At 38.2% G+C, this 16,813-nt stretch overlaps 1 pseudogene; it reads right to left on the bottom strand.

Annotated features, from left to right (window-relative positions):
• Positions 1-16,813, bottom strand: part of LOC133734402 (laccase-17-like) — a 46,752-nt pseudogene that overhangs the window by 19,719 nt on the left and 10,220 nt on the right.

Genomic DNA, 16,813 nt, shown 5'->3' with positions numbered 1-16,813 from the left:
GGCCATAGGGTCTGCATCGATTACAGGAAGCTCAATGCCACCACCAGAAAAGATCACTTCCCTTTACCCTTCATCGATCAAATGCTTGAGAGGTTAGCTGGTCATTCTTTTTATTATTTCCTTGATGGTTATTCTGGTTATAATCAAATATGCATAGCTCAAGAGGATCAAGAGAAAACAACTTTCACTTGTCCTTTTGGCACTTTTGCTTACCGTCGAATGCCATTTGGACTTTGCAATGCCCCAGGTACGTTTCAAAGATGCATGCTCAGTATTTTTTCTGATTATATTGAGAAAATAATTGAAGTTTTCATGGATGATTTTAGTGTTTTTGGGGATAGCTTCGAAAATTGCTTAGGAAACCTAGAATTAATTTTGAAACGTTGCATTGAAACTAACCTTGTTTTAAATTGGGAAAAATGTCACTTCATGGTTACTCAAGGTATTGTTCTAGGGCATATTGTTTCTTCTAGGGGAATAGAAGTAGATAAAGCAAAAGTTGATCTTGTTCGCTACTTACCCTCTCCCACTTCTGTGAGAGAGGTTCGTTCTTTTCTTGGACATGCAGGATTTTACAGACGCTTTATAAAGGACTTCTCCAAAATTGCAAGACCCCTATGTCGACTTTTGCAAAAGGAGGTGACGTTTGAATGGAATGAGGAATGCCAAGTTGCGTTTGAGAAATTAAAGGAGCTTTTGACCTCCGCTCATATCATGCTTCCTCCGGATTGGTCCTTACCTTTTGAGCTCATGTGTGATGCTTCAGATTATGCAGTAGGCGCAGTACTTGGTCGAAGAAAAGAGAAAAAGCCTTATGCCATCTACTACGCCTCTCGAACTTTGAATGATGCTCAATTGAATTATTCGACTACAGAAAAAGAATTATTAGCTGTTGTTTTTGCTTTGGATAAATTTAGATCTTATTTACTTCAAACTAAAGTTGTTATTTATACTGATCATGCAGCTTTGAAGTATTTACTCTCAAAGAAGGAAGCAAAACCGAGACTAATTCGATGGATTCTTCTTCTACAAGAATTTGATGTCGAAATTAAGGACAAAAAGGGGAGTGAAAATGTCGTTGCAGACCATTTGAGCCGCCTTGTACATGGTGAGGACGCCATACCTCTTGTGGAAATTTTTCCGGATGAGCAACTCTTCGAAATTGAGGTAAGTGAACCTTGGTATGCAGACATAGTAAATTTCTTAGCCACTAAAAAAATACCAAACACGTTGTCAAGTTCTATGCATGCAAAACTTAAAAAGAATGCTAGGCAATATGTTTGGGATGATCCTTATCTTTGGAAATTTTGTGCGGATGGTATAATTCGACGTTGTGTGCCTGACAGTGAGTTTAATCATATCTTGACGTTTTGCCATTCTGAAAATTGTGGGGGTCATTTTGGTTCTAAGAAAACTGCTCTTAAGGTGTTGGAATCTTGTTTTTATTGGCCTAGTTTATTTAAAGATGCTTATACTTTTTGTATGACATGTGATAGATGCCAAAGAACCGGAAACATAGGACCTAAAAATCAAATGCCTTTAACTAATGTTTTGGTTGTTGAAATTTTTGATGTTTGGGGTATAGATTTTATGGGACCTTTTCCTTCATCTCAAGGTTTTCTTTATATTCTTCTTGCTGTGGATTATGTCTCAAAATGGGTGGAAGCAAAAGCCACCCGGACTAATGATTCCAAAGTGGTTGCAGATTTTCTTCGATCTAATATTTTTTCTAGGTTTGGCATGCCTCGCGCAATCATAAGTGATGGAGGATCACACTTCTGCAACAGATCGATCGAAGCCTTGCTTAGGAGGTATAATGTGACACACAAGGTGTCAACGCCATATCATCCACAAACTAGTGGACAAGCTGAGGTGTCCAATCGTGAGATCAAGAAGGTTTTGGAGAAAACGGTTAGCCCAAGTCGCAAGGATTGGAGTCAAACGCTAGATGACGCCTTATGGGCATACCGGACAGCATATAAGACACCAATAGGGATGAGTCCCTTTAGGTTGGTGTACGGGAAAGCCTGCCATCTACCTGTGGAATTGGAACATCGAGCTTGGTGGGCTGTGAAGAGCTTTAACATGGACTTAGACGAAGCTGGGATTCATAGAAAGCTTCAAGTGAATGAGTTGGAAGAAATACGTAATGATGCATACGAGAGCTCAAGGATTTATAAAGAGAAAACTAAGGCCTTTCATGATAAGATGATTCGTGGAAAAACATTCATAGCAGGCCAAAAAGTTTTATTGTTTCACTCTCGTCTCAAACTCTTTCCAGGTAAGCTTCGCTCGCGTTGGGTTGCTCCTTTTGTTGTTACTTATGTTTTTCCCCACGGAGCTATGCAGATTCGAAGTGAGCAAACGGGCAATGAGTTCAAGGTGAATGGCCATCGCTTGAAACCATATTACGAAGCCTTTAAGGAGAGCAACGTGGAGGAAGAGGACCTTCATGACACACCACCTCCCACGGATTAAAATCATTCACTACCTCTAGCTGAAAGACGTTAAATCAAGCGCTTTTTGGGAGGCAACCCAAATGTTTCTTTCTCTCTTCGTTTTCTATTTAGTTTCGTTTTATGTGTCTAGTTCGTGTGCAGGTCGTAAGGTTATAGAGAAGTGTGAAAAGTGTCACTTCTGTCAAAACAGAGTGCCGACCATACAGTCAGTCTACTTTGGGTGACTGCCGTTTTTCGCTCAGACGGATCCAGACGACGTACCATATATGCATCGAAAGATCTTTCAGTCTAGTTTCTGTAGGTTTTTACAGAACTGGATTCGGAGTTCATATACGTTCCCAGTTCCATTTTGAATGCAGCAAGGTCAGCCCAGGAAAACAGCAAACTGCGCAGTTGTGTCACATAAACAGCAATACTGGGCGTACTTCCCGTGGTCAAAATGTGGAATTCTTTACATGAAATCAAAGATCTATATGTGCACTACATTCAGGCTACACATCTCGTCCATTGGTCCAGTGATGCTCCCGGAATAAAGGTTTGAGTGGGTAAAGGTCCTTTTCTCAGTTTTTCTTCCCAATTTCTGTTTTTCCTCTAGCTTTGCAGGGCTGCCATTTTCAATCTATCTGGAGTTAGGAGACGTGCCACATATGCACGGATAGCTTATAACACCCACTTTCAGCTCCCAGAAGCATCGCATCGAGCGGGCAGTCCCTGCAGAAGTTATAAGGGCTGGAAGTTGGCCTCATGACACAAAATTCTGAAGTAGAAAGTGCACTTTTCGTTCCTTCCCTCCTTTTCAACCCATCATCACTTCTTTTGGAGTCAATATAGCACGGAGCTTACGTTAGGAAGTCAAGACCTTCTGGTCTTGAGGTTGGGGTCTTTGTTGTCATCTCCAAAGGTCGCGAGCGTTGGGAGGTTTACAAGGGGGAGATTTTCTATCAACCTTTTCAACCTTCTCACCTTTCTTCTTTTTTATTTCTCTTCTTTACGCTTCTATTATGCATTGTTTGATTTAATTTGCCATACATTGAGGGCAATGTATGATTCAAGTGTGGGGGAAGGGAATTTGAGTCTTATGTGAAAAATAAAAATAAAAATAAAAAAAAATTTCGTTAGTTATTTTCTGTCTTTTAGAGTTTTTAGTTCTTGTTTTGTTTTTCAAGTCTTAGGTTGCTTTCAACTGTCTAGGATGAACTTAATCTCTGAAATTATGGATAAAAGAGGATCACAATATTGAGATGATGTTAAAAGAATTCTTTGGTTAATTACAATATATACAAAGCATATGATTGTGTAGTAGATGTGGTTTTTGTTGACCTTGGTATAGAATTATGAGCATGTTGATGATGAGTTTTGATTCATAATAACCCTTGTGAGAATTTGAGCCTATTTGCCATTCTTTGTGAGTGATTATTGAAAAATATATTCTTACTTTCTTGTCGATGCTTAGTGATCTCATTATCTTTCTCTTTGATTGACTGCTTGCCACAGATTAAGTTTAACGGACTCTAGAGATTACTAGAACTTGCTCTTGTACTGGTCGAAACTTTTATCAATACATGTTACTGATTCTGGAAAGGATAAGGGCACCTAGGAACTTCCACCAAAGCCAAAAATAGCCTGTGTCCCCATTTGTGTACATAAGATGTACACCCCTTAGTTCAACACCTTTGAGCCTACATTTAAACCTTTTTCTTTCATCACCTTCAAAATTCTAACCCTTAAACCTCAGTATAGCTATATCCATACCCTTGTTCTAAGGATTTAGTGGAGCTAATTCACGAGACATACAAGATTTTGAAGGCACTACAAGGGAGATGACGAAAGGAAGCAAGTGTGGGAGAATCAAGTCATACATCTTGAGTCGAAAAAGTGTAAAAGCCTTGCCATAAGAAAAAATATATATTGTTATTGCCGAAAAAAAAAAAATTAAATAAAAAAAAGAGAATGGACGGCAAAGAAAAAAAAAAAAAAAAGTGAAAATATGGCTAAGGCATGAGATGGATTTATGTATGTACTTGGATCTCTAGATGTGACTACAAGAAGAGGTTAGCATGAAGCAAGGGCCCAACACAATGACATCCGGCCCTTAATAAAGACACACAAGAAGTTCAACGTTGCAAGATGCCTTGGTGACTAAAAGAAGACGTCTCAATGCTTCAATGAAAGCTCCGCTAGGTTTTTAGAACACTTTGTGATTTTTCCTTACCTTTTCGATTCTTTAAACCCCTAAACCTTGGCCCCATTACAACCTTGAATTAAGACCTCTTTGATCCTTAAGATGGGCAGCCTTTGATCTGTGGAGATTGGCTACAAGAGTTGAGCATATGGTTCGGTCCGTTCGGCAAGTAGTTGGTATCCTTCATGAGATCGTAAAAAAAAAAATGCATAGATTTCGACATAGCCTTCTTTTCTTTATATATGTGAGCTTTTTGTTTGTCGAAAATATTATCATCTCTCTCACATATATTTGAGTGAAAAAGCTTTTAAGCATTAGCCTTGATCTGAGAGAAGAAAGAGTGGTGAATCCTGTGAGGTTTGAATCATACTTGTTGGATACATGCTGAGCTCCACCCATCACCATTGTCACATCCGTGTCTTACATGTTTATATGTGGAATATATGTTTTAATTAACTCTCGAATTACTCATGATTGAATCTTGGTTGCGTGCTAATCTTGATGCTATGAAAGTAAGAGGTTTCTAAGACAACAATGTTGAAGGCATAGTTTGTGTTGAGTCTTTGTTTTATTTTCTTTGTTTTGATTTTGCTAAGGGACTAGCAAAAGCTAAGTGTGGGGGAATTTGATAGGAGCATAAATGCGACAAATATAGTGTGGAATCCTTTACACTTTTCATAGTTATTTCCTTTAAAAAGTCAGTTTTAACTTTGTTTCTTTTTAGGTTGTTCGTGAATTGATTCAAGAGAAATAGGAGCTTAAAGGGAGCAACGAAGCCATGGAACATGAAGTACTGATGCACAGGACTAAGTTTGATCAACCATTTGGCCAGAAATTACAAGGGAAGTCCACGGAAATCATTGTGCAAAATAGTTGCTACAAAGCAGAAAACTGCAGTTTCAGAATCAGCTTTCTGGGAACGGTTTTGAGGAGCAATTCTTGCATTCTTCCGGCTGCACCTTTGCTAAAAGGGACAGCAAACCTTGAAGACATGATGTTATACTTGAACTAGAGCTAAATAACTGGTCAGAAACGTCAACGAGGCAGCAGCAAATCAAATGCAAAGTAGGCTTCCCGATAAGGCAGAAACTGTCAGCTTTTCACGAAGCTTTTTGGGAGATCTTTTCCGGCGATTTTCTTGGAGTTTTTCCAGAAGGTTGTTGATCAATCTAGAAGATATGATGTCATAGAACACGTGGGAGTCAAGAACCATCCAGAAGGTCTTGTCAAGACGAAGTCGTTTCTTGTCCAAGAAGGAAGCTTCAGAATCAGAAACCGAATCCTAGTCAAAACAGGACTGTTTGGCAGAAATCTTCTATGGACGAATTTTGGGTGCATTTTTGGAAGTTTATTGATGCTGAAAATTACAAGGATAGTCCTAGAATGATTCATCAAGAATTTGGGAGGATTATTAAGCCTTGAAAATCATTTAATTGTGCACCAATCAGAGTAATCCTCAAGCAACTAGGGGAGGCTTTCAAAGCAGAATTGGAAAAGGAAACTTGAGCTGTGTATTCCACATATATAAAGGCTCTAAACACGTTGAAAAGCACCATCCTACAGCGCCATTTTCTGCTCCCAAACCCTAGCACACAAAGTCTAAAATTCCCAAGTCTTCAAGAAGAAAAACCGTGCAATCCATCTTCCACCTTCCATCAAGCTTCACCGTGACCTACCTTGAAGGAGTGCCTGCATCTAAGGCTGCCTAAAAGTGAATTCGTAGCTCTCATACTCTCCCTTTGCTGGTTTTTATCATCTTGTAATCTAATACTCATGATTTTATTTGTTGAATTTAAGACGATGTTTGGCTAGTCACTTTTTGTTAGGGGCGAGGTTTGAAGCCCCAATTATGTAGAACATATGTTTGTTTAAATTTAGTTTCTGAATCTTTGGTGTGGATTGGTTGTTTATCTCTATTTGATTGAAAACTTTTGCATGTGTTTGTTTTATGGTGGCCAACATAGGATTTATGCATGTAATTGGAGCTAGGTTTAGAAAATAATTCACCTAATCGTTTTGTTTTCTAATCCACAAGTATGCAAGGCTTTGGACAAAAGATGAGGTTTTAAACAACTAGAAGAGCATGCTAGGTAGGCGTTCCACACTAGACTGCAACTCTATAATCAATCGTTTCCATGAGATCTTAATGCTTCAAATATGTTGACACTATGGGCACGTTTACTTACTTGGAATGGAATGGAATGTAATGGAATGATTACGGAGTAAAAATACCCCTGTGTTTACTAACACATAAAGGAATCGGAATGATTCCAGGTAAAAGAATTCATGTCTTTACTAACACATGAAGGAATGGGAATTGGTGTAGGTCCCACCTATTTATCAGGAATCGATTCCTGAATACTCAGGAATTCGATTACGAAGGGAGGAGATGGGTTTAGAAATCATTCCTCCGGAATCAATACCGATTCCTTTCTTCTCCCATTCCACTTGTCTCCGATTCATGATTATTTTCCATTCCAAGTAAGTAAACGTGCCATATATGTGTTGTTGATAGGATAGCGTTCTATACCTTGATTGCATGTTTGATAGGCTTAGCTATTGTGCGTTCATGTAGACTAAGTAATTAGGGAAACATTAATAGGGGACATGATCTGCTCCGACTTGTTTCTTGGTTGATTTCTGTTCACACCTTAGTAATTGAAACTCGGTTAACTTAACATTGTTCGAAAGTAATTGGTGGTGGATTTCCGAGTCTCTAACATGTTCTCCATCTTATTTTTCTTAAACTTAAAAATCGAAATTGCTTTCTTTGTTTTGTTTTCCTTTTATTTTCATAAAATCTAAAAATCCCGAAAACATTTATTTTTCTTTTCTTCTTCTATTGCTTCTTCTCTTCTTTCCCCTTTTCTGTGTTTTTCTTTTAGTTAGTCTCTTTGTTTCTTTGATTTGTGTTCTTTGTTAGTTTAGCTTAGCTTATTTTTATTTTTCTTTGTGATTAATTTGTTACCCCCAATCCCCGGCTTGAACGATCCTTGCTTACTCTATATTGCTAACAACTACATTTTGCAGGGTTAAGTTCAGCGCTTAATTTTAGCGTATCAGTAAGATATCTTTATTGGACATATCATGTATTGTAACGATATTAAGGAAACCAATTAGTCAATGATTAAATAGTTGAGAATATAATAATGATTATCCGGTTACGATATATTGTTTATGTGATATAATATATTGTTTGGACACCTAACAAATAAAGGATTAATATATATGATCCTAAAGATATGCTATTAAGGTTACTTGGTCGTAAAGTTTTGTCTTATTGTATCCTCGATGGGTTAGGACTTTAAGACATATGACCATATAAATACAGGGTCGCTAGGCTCACAGTCAATACGCTAAAACATTCTGCCCCATTAAGATATATATAGCATAAGGAGACTGGAGAGACTAGAAGATCTTGTATTCTACGACGACATCAACCGAAGCAATGGCATCCGGACAAGGTTAGTATGCTATTTGGTTAATCAAAACTTATGGTATAATGTGTTTCTATGTGTGCATATGCATAAGGATAATTCAGAATAAAGACTACATGTGGTATCAGAGCGGGTCATATGCATCTAGAAATCGTGAAGGTTGTTTTGATTAAATCTTAGGTTTTCAAAATTGAACATTGAAGAAGAAAAAAAAAAGGAAAAGGTCAGAACCCAATAAACAAAACAATGTCGTTTTCTTTTTCTTTGTAAGAGAATTTCTCTCTCTTCCCTGCGCGGACGACAAGCAACGGGAGAAAAGCTTCTTTTTCCTCCATTTTTGCAATTTTCAAGCTTCTTTTCATGGAATTAGAAACCAAATTGATGCGAATCCTTTTGCGTTTTTACTACTCGTTGCATCATGATTCCATTGAGGTATGTTTAGAATCTTATGGTTTAATCTTTTGTGAATTCCCAAAAATTTGGAGTTTCTAGAGTTGGTGAGTTTTTTTTCAAATTCGGGTAACCTTGATTCATCGTTTGCTTATGGGTAGTTGTTTATATTGTTTCTTGATGCTTATTGCATGCTTGATTGCAAAGAATTGAGGATTTTGTGCAAATTAAAGAATATATATATATATATATATATATATATATATATATATATATATATATATTCGTTTATTCTGGAAGTGATGAACTATTGCCTGCTGTGATTGTACAATTGGTGTGAAGACCTTTATGTCTATACGAACTAAAGAACACTAACCATGCAGGTACATAACAAAAACAGACCTCATAAACCGTATAAAGAACCAGTTTAAATTTTCTTACATAAAGCTGGTTGAGTTTTGTTAGACCATGAGTCCATATCAAGAAAAGAAATTAAACAATTGACCTTGGTCAAAAGTTTAAGTATATGCTTGGGACCATAAAGAATTTGGTCGATTTTGTGGTTTTAACGATTATGATTGATAAATAGAGCCTTGGAATTCGTTTATTTGATTATACGTTAAAATCAGCATGCTGGGGTACTTTTAGGGTGCAATAAAGCGATGTCTCCTTACATCTTGGTTGTGAGAAAGACATCTTCACAGACATGCATTCTAATAATTCCTGCGGTATGAAAAGAAAATAAAGACATATTGTATGGCATCTTTGGGATCAAATATAATATGTAAACTAAAGAAAAATGGGGTTTGAACAATTATACTTGTTTTATTGTTCTTGATTTAAGCATGTTTTATATATATTTTCTCTCATGTTGTTTTACATGTTTAAATTCAGTTCCTAGCAATGTTCTCTCTGTTGAACCATTATGTGGTTCAAATTTTAAGAAGTGGAAGGAGTGTAACGACCCGAACCTAAATTTACCAGTTTACGAGTCTTTCAATGGGTAAACGACATTTACATTTACTTTTTGGCTACGTTTCGACACTTTAGGGGGCCCTAAAAGTTGACTTTTTGTTCGGGTCAAAATTTGAGAAAATGTTCTTCATGAAAGTTGTAGAGCACGTTAAACCGAGCACGTGCATATGTGGTACGTAAAAATCGGAGTTCGTATGCGAACGTTATAAGCGAAAAGGTAAAGTTACTGTTCATGGTAATTTTCTATAAATAGCTGAGTTACTGTGGTAAGTTTCCATTTTTGGAAACCTACCGGCTTTTCTCTCTCCTCTCCCCCGACCCTTTCTTCCTCTTCGGTCCGGTTTCTTCTTCCTTCGATTTCTTCCTCCTCCGACCGACCTACGACGAAATCCGGGCATCCCCAGGCTCGCCTCCTCCCCCTTGTTGCATATGTGGTGGTGTTTTGCTGAGATTTGGCCGGAGGGGCTCGATTTTGAGCCGTGAAGTTTACTGTAGCAGTTTGGGATTTTCGTCGATTTCCGGCGATTCCGGCCATCTCCGGTCACCATACCGGCGTCGAAGGTTCGGTTTTTGCCATAGATCATTTTGCCCCTAGCCTTGAGCCACGATTTGCAGTGTAGAGGTCGAATCGAAGATTTGAAATTCTGGGTTACTATTCACAATTCGGGTTCCAACTTCTCCTTAATTGTTGAGGTACTTCTAGTCGTTTTCTGGATTTGTAGCAGTTATCAAAGACGCTTAGAATGTTGAGTTGATGATGCTGGTAAAATTTGGAAGCCAGATATGGTGGTTGACCGGCGGCGCGCGGGGCCCACGTGCAGTCGTCTGTGGCGGCGCGTCCGGCCGTTCCTGGTGAGTTGTTTTGGTCTATTGAGTAGTATATATTGTTACGAATTTATAGATAGGTGTTTGGTGGAAATTGGAGGAGGTTTGGATATTAATCAGAATTTCCGAAGTTCAATAGTTTGGTTATTGATTTATGAGAATTCCACTATCGAATTTCTCTCAGTTTTGCCCTAGAAACCTTCAATTAAAGAATTGGTGCAAATGATAAAGTTTTGGTTTAATCAGAGAAGAAATAGAAATGTTAATTCATGAGGATTTAATGTGGGAATCGTTTTTAATTTCCGGATTGTTATTCACGAATTATAATTGTGTACAGGGCGATATACCGAGCTATTGCTCGATGAAGGAATTCGTATACGTGATCGCCTAAATAGTACTGTGAGTGGACATTTATTTTAAATTAAATGTGCATGCAGTATATTATTATTTTCCGATTGAGGTTTAATTTATTATTTGAATTATTGAGTATTATGATTTTATGAGCTGGATTTCTTGAGATTTATTATGCTCTATGAGTTACGGGATTTTAGTGGATTTCCTTCCCAAGGGCTTTCAATAGATTTTTCAAGCTATTTTATTTATGAGTTATTGAGTTGGGAAACGATTTTCGGGAAGTGATTGATTAAGAAAATATTATGAGAATTATTGATTTCGAATATCAGTTTATATGATGATATACGAGTACGAAGGATTTAGCAAATATTTGAGCATGATTGAATTATCGAGATTTTTTTAGTTTTGAGCTTTTCAGCCTTGAAGTTAGATTGAGATTTCTTTCCGAAAGCATTTGTTGATTTACAGAGTATTTGATTTATGCTTTCGAGGATTTATTGAGATATTGAGGTTTGAGTTAGCGGGATAATCCTGAGTTATGCTTTCAGTGGATTATTAATGTTTTATTGAAGTAACAGCGAGTTTCTTTCCGAAAGCAAGTAATTGAAAGAGGTTGTTTCCAGTTTATTGAGGAGGCTATTCAGTTTATTAAGGAGGCTATTTACGGCGCATGCGCATATTACCTAGTTGGCAGTCCCTTCTAGGTAATAATCTGGTTGGCAGTCCCTTCCAGACTATATTCCGGTTGGCAGTCCCTTCCGATGCGTCATCTGGGTGGCAGTCCCTCCCAGATGGCATGAGGTGGTTAGTTGGCAGTCCCTTCTATCCACCGCCTCCTATTCCGGTTGGCAGTCCCTTCCGATGCGTCATCTGGGTGGCAGTCCCTTCCAAGTGACATGAGGTAGTTAGTCGGCAGTCTCGTCTACTACCTGTGGTTAGTTGGCAGTCCCTTCTACCACCGCCTCCTATTCCTGTTGGCAGTCCCTTCCGATGCGTCATCTGGGTGGCAGTCCCTCCCAGATGGCATGAGATGACTAGACAGCAGTCCATTCTAGTCATCAAGCAAGCCTCTTGAAAAGGATGTTTTTATAAGGATTGAGGATGAGATTTTAAGAGATTTCAAGATGTTTTATTTCTACGCGATTAAGATTGCAGTAAAGATGATGATTAAAAGTATTTTTCAAGATTGTTACTGCATGCGAGATTTTAGAGAATAACTTGGGAAAGAATTAAATTTTACTTATTCATTCGAAATTACTTATTTTTCGTCCACTCACTCTAACGGTTTTTAAATGTTTTCCCCTGGGCCCTTCGGTTTCAAATGCCCAGTTTGCAGGCCAGTTTAGCTTGAGGTCGAGCGTACTTGGGGTTGAGGCATAGCTGTCATAGCTTCCGCATTATAAAAGTATCGGCCTTTATCTTGTATTCTACCTTCTTGTACGCCTAAGAAATAGATTGCTCTGATAACCTTTGAAATTAATATGTTTAAGTTCAGAATTGTTTGTGAAATTGGGAGGTGTTGTGATTTAGGGAGCATGGTGGCTCCAGAAGTTTGTGGTGGATTATTTTTAGAAGTGTAAATGTCTTTCTACAGGTTTTTGGGTAGTCCACTTTTAGAGGGAGTTCTGCCAAATTTTTTTGGTAGAATTTCTTCTAAGGTGGGCCCCGCAGGGCCACTTCGGATTTCAAGGTGAAATCCGGGGTGGGTCCTGTCAGTTGGTATCAGAGCATTAGGTTGTAAGATTCTGCAGACTTGTTTCGATCTAGTTACCTTATATACTTGATGTTACTCAGTACCTCCCGAGTGATGGCCCGACTGCAGCGGTTCCCCATCGTTTACTCTTCGGTGCTGAAGTATTCATCAAGTGTGTAAGGTACATGGTTAGTTGATTTTCCTTCAGGTGCTATGCCTCTTATACGCCGACCTTATGGGGATTTCTCTGCATATCAGATTGTTTATATGTCTTGCACCTTTTCCTGGTGATGTTGATGTAAGATTACCTTACAGGGTTGAGTTATGCTACGAAATGTGGTCCGAGGGAATGTGGTGGTTATCTATCCCTCGATGCCAACAAGTTTGTTGGGGTAAGGTTTAAGGTGCAAAACTGGAGTTCGATTTTGTGTTTGATTGTTAGAGATGAGTAGACATAGTTTTGGGCTCTCTCTGTTTGGTATAAATTGCTTTGTAATCAGAATTGTTGATGGAAATGGAATTAGTAATATTAGTGGTTCTGACGTTGAACCAAGTTCCAGGAGTTGTGTTACATGATGTGATATGTCATGTATGTGACATTTAGGATATCATTGACAGTTGTTGGAGATTACTTGGAAATCATGACTGGTTATCTTGGGCCTTTGACCTGACCATGATATTTGGATCTAGTTTTGTTCGGACTGGAAGAAATTCATTCTAGATACATTGACTTATAATTGATCCTTTTGAAGTTTTGGATTGTATTGAGTAAGGAGATGGACAGAATTTAAGTTTTTTGAAATAGTTTTATGTTTGAAACTTGAGTATTTAGTTGGACGCTTAGAGCTTTACAATCGAGTTACGATCTTTGGCAGTATTTAATTGAGAGGATTAGAAACAACTTTTGTATATGAGATTGTACTGATGCGTGTACTTAATTGGTTATCCGTTTTTGGCTGTAATGGTTGTACCTAAAATCAGAGAATAGTGGTAGTGATATCGTTGGGTATTCATAATAGTGCAAGTGGAATTTACTTGTGATACGGAGTATGATTCGAGTTATAAATTGTGGAGCCTTGAAAATTAATTGTGATAGATTCTTGATGAAGTTTTTGCTAGACAATTGGATTGTGATTTTGTAAGAGTGGTTAGTGGAATAACTTTAAGGAAATAAGTTTCCCAGTTGGCTTCGAAAATATTTCAGATTAAGGTTTGACCAGAATTCTTGTTATATGTGGGTCAAACATAATGCGGTTTGTCTTTGCAGTGACGTATTTCAACGGTAATTAAATGGAGGAATTGGATCGCCATGTGGTTGGATTAAATTTCAGATCCAGGTACCGCTTTGTGTGAAACGAGATGTTGGACGGGTGTCTATTTTTCATCAAGGTTGTTGTTCGAGGAAAGACTTTGTGAACGGTGTTTTATCATCTAGGAAAATTGGTTGTTGCTTGAGTTGAATACGTATATTAACAGATTGCTTCGGAGGAATTAAGTGAGTTTTACTACCTTGGTACCATTATTGGTGGTAATGGGTTAAACAGTTTGAAATTTAATTTTCACTTTGATCGATCTTTCTACCGTATGGTGGCCTTGATTGGAGAAGTATAGAAAGTTGTTGGTACGATTGATATTCGGTCACCATCACGGGTTTATAGGTACGATGACTTGGCAAGATGTTGGAGTTGAGTTTGGAAATTGTTTGTTTGGACTTAGGTTTTATCAAAGGTTTCAACCGACACTTGAAGTACTAACTATTGAGCTACTATGGTTGAGTTGGTTGTTGGATTAATGCTTAGCAAGTTGAGGTTTAGGAAATTTTGGTGCAATCTTAGTTAGCGCAAATTAGTTTTTGGAATTGTTGTTGTAGCTGGAATATTATTGAATAAGTATTGTTAGAGGGCGGATCTTCAGCTACTTTATCTTCAGTTTAGCGATGACAGTGTCGCTTGGAGATATCGGCTTTGAGCCATGCAAGGAGAGTTGACTATACTCAAGTACTTGCAAGTTTGACGTTGATTATTGGAATATTATGCTTTGGAAACGCGAAGAAGAAAGAATTGACTACTTTGCTAGCAGTCTGGTACAGCAATTTTGAACATGAGTAGGTGTGCGAAATGTGTCGCCTTATGGCCAGCAGGGTATATATCAAAGAAGTTTCTCTAGTTGACTTAGATGTCATCCCAAGGCTTTGATCAATGTTTTAGTTAGGTATCAAAGTATCGCAAATGAAGTGTAGTGGCCTTTAACCTACATGATTAAGAACTTATAGGTTGGTTCGAGGCTACTCTTTGATATGCTTGACAACTATGGGACCTCTACGTGCACGACATTCGATCAGAAATTTAAGCACAAACAGACAAAAAGCAAGTGCGGTTTTGTGGTTGCTAAGAAAATTGGTTGTTTCAGACATGTGGGTTATCAGTGAACATCTTGTGGTGTTTTATTAAATGTTGGACTATCCATAAACCCATGTACGAATTGAAATTGTATTAAGTGTGGGTAAATGTATTATCATCATGTTGTTGGTGAACAAAGTGGTTCTTCACTGTACGAGTTATATGAAAAAGAGTATGAATGCTACTATTCAAATTGAATAGTTTGTGATATTGATACCATGAGTTATCTGAACTAGTATTTGACCTAAATTTCTTGACGCTGAAGTTGTGTACTTGTGAGTATTGACTACTACATAGTTAGGTAAGACAAGGGTATCCGACTTGGAACATTGATGAATTTGGGGTTTTAAGTATATGTTTTTAGTTGCTTGTGTAATTGAGATTGTTGAAATGATCAGTTGCTCCAGTCGTTGACTTAAGATTGCAAAGGGAAGACTTAACCCAAAGAAGATTTGATTTTCGTTATGCAGTTTCAAGGTGTAGTTCGTTCAAGTAACCGACCTTGATTTAGCCTTGAGTCTTTATTTTGGAAATTTTAGTAGGTGTTTCTGCTCACATAGTTGAACAGTTTACAGGTTGCTTCAAACATAATGCTTTGACGATGTTCTTCATCAGTTGTTAAGGACTGTCAGTAATGAATGGAAGTAAATCTATCTCTTAATTAAGACACTGAATTTAGTAAGAACGCTATGGGAATTATTCTGATCACAATAATTGGCTAGATTTCAGCTAGAGGATTGTTTCTTATAAGGGTTGATCTCCCTGTCCTAATTGGTCAAGTCTTGGATTAGTTTTGAAGGTAATTTCTACATGATTTGAGCAGATTTGCACATCTTTTCTGTGCCTTATCATCGCCACTGCTGTAGGATTGATGTGTTATTCATCTTCGTGACTGTTTACTATGGATTGACGTGTGCACCCATCTCTACTTCAACAGTATGGAATTTCGAGGACGAAATTTTTATAACGAGGGGAGATTGTAACGTCCCAAACCTAAATTTACCAGTTTACGAGTCTTTCGATGGGTAAACGACATTTACATTTACTTTTTGGCTCCGTTTCGACACTTTAGGGGGCCCTAAAAGTTGACTTTTTGTTCGGATCAAAATTTGAGAAAATGTTCTTCATGAAAGTTGTAGAGGACGTTAAACCGAGCGCGTGCATATGTGGTACGTAAAAATCGGAGTTCGTATGCGAAAGTTATAAGCGAAAAGGTAAAGTTACTGTTCATGGTAATTTTCTATAAATAGCTGAGTTACTGTGGTAAATTTCCATTTTTGGAAACCTACCGGCTTTTCTCTCTCCTCTCCCCCGACCCTTTCTTCCTCTTCGGTCCGGTTTCTTCTTCCTTCGATTTCTTCCTCCTCCGACCAACCTACGACGAAATCCGGGCATCCCCAGGCTCGCCTCCTCCCCCTTGTTGCATATGTTGTGGTGTTTTGCAGAGATTTGGCCGGAGGGGCTCGATTTTGAGCCGTGAAGTTTACTGTAGCAGTTTGGGATTTTCGTCGATTTCCGGCGATTCCGGCCATCTCCGGTCACCATACCGGCGTCGAAGGTTCGGTTTTTGCCATAGATCATTTTGCCCCTAGCCTTGAGCCACGATTTGCAGTGTAGAGGTCGAATCGAAGATTTGAAATTCTGGGTTACTATTCACAATTCGGGTTCCAACTTCTCCTTAATTGTTGAGGTACTTCTAGTCGTTTTCTGGATTTGTAGCAGTTATCAAAGACGCTTAGAATGTTGAGTTGATGATGCTGGTAAAATTTGGAAGCCAGATATGGTGGTTGACCGGCGGCGCGTGGGGCCCACGTGCAGTCGTCTGTGGCGGCGCGTCCGGCCGTTCCTGGTGAGTTGTTTTGGTCTATTGAGTAGTATATATTGTTACGAATTTATAGATAAGTGTTTGGTGGAAATTGGAGGAGGTTTGGATATTAATCAGAATTTCCGAAGTTCAATAGTTTGGTTATTGATTTATGAGAAAACCACTATCGGATTTCTCTCAGTTTTGCCCTAGAAACCTTCAATTAAAGAATTGGTGCAAATGATAAAGTTTTGGTTTAATCAGAGAAGAAATAGAAATGTTAATTCATGAGGAT

This window comes from Rosa rugosa, chromosome 2 (assembly GCF_958449725.1).
Source record: "Rosa rugosa chromosome 2, drRosRugo1.1, whole genome shotgun sequence".
In the NCBI taxonomy this organism is placed as follows: domain Eukaryota; kingdom Viridiplantae; phylum Streptophyta; class Magnoliopsida; order Rosales; family Rosaceae; genus Rosa; species Rosa rugosa.
Note: the sequence above shows the minus strand (reverse complement) of the source record. Positions and strands in the feature narration are given on the sequence as shown.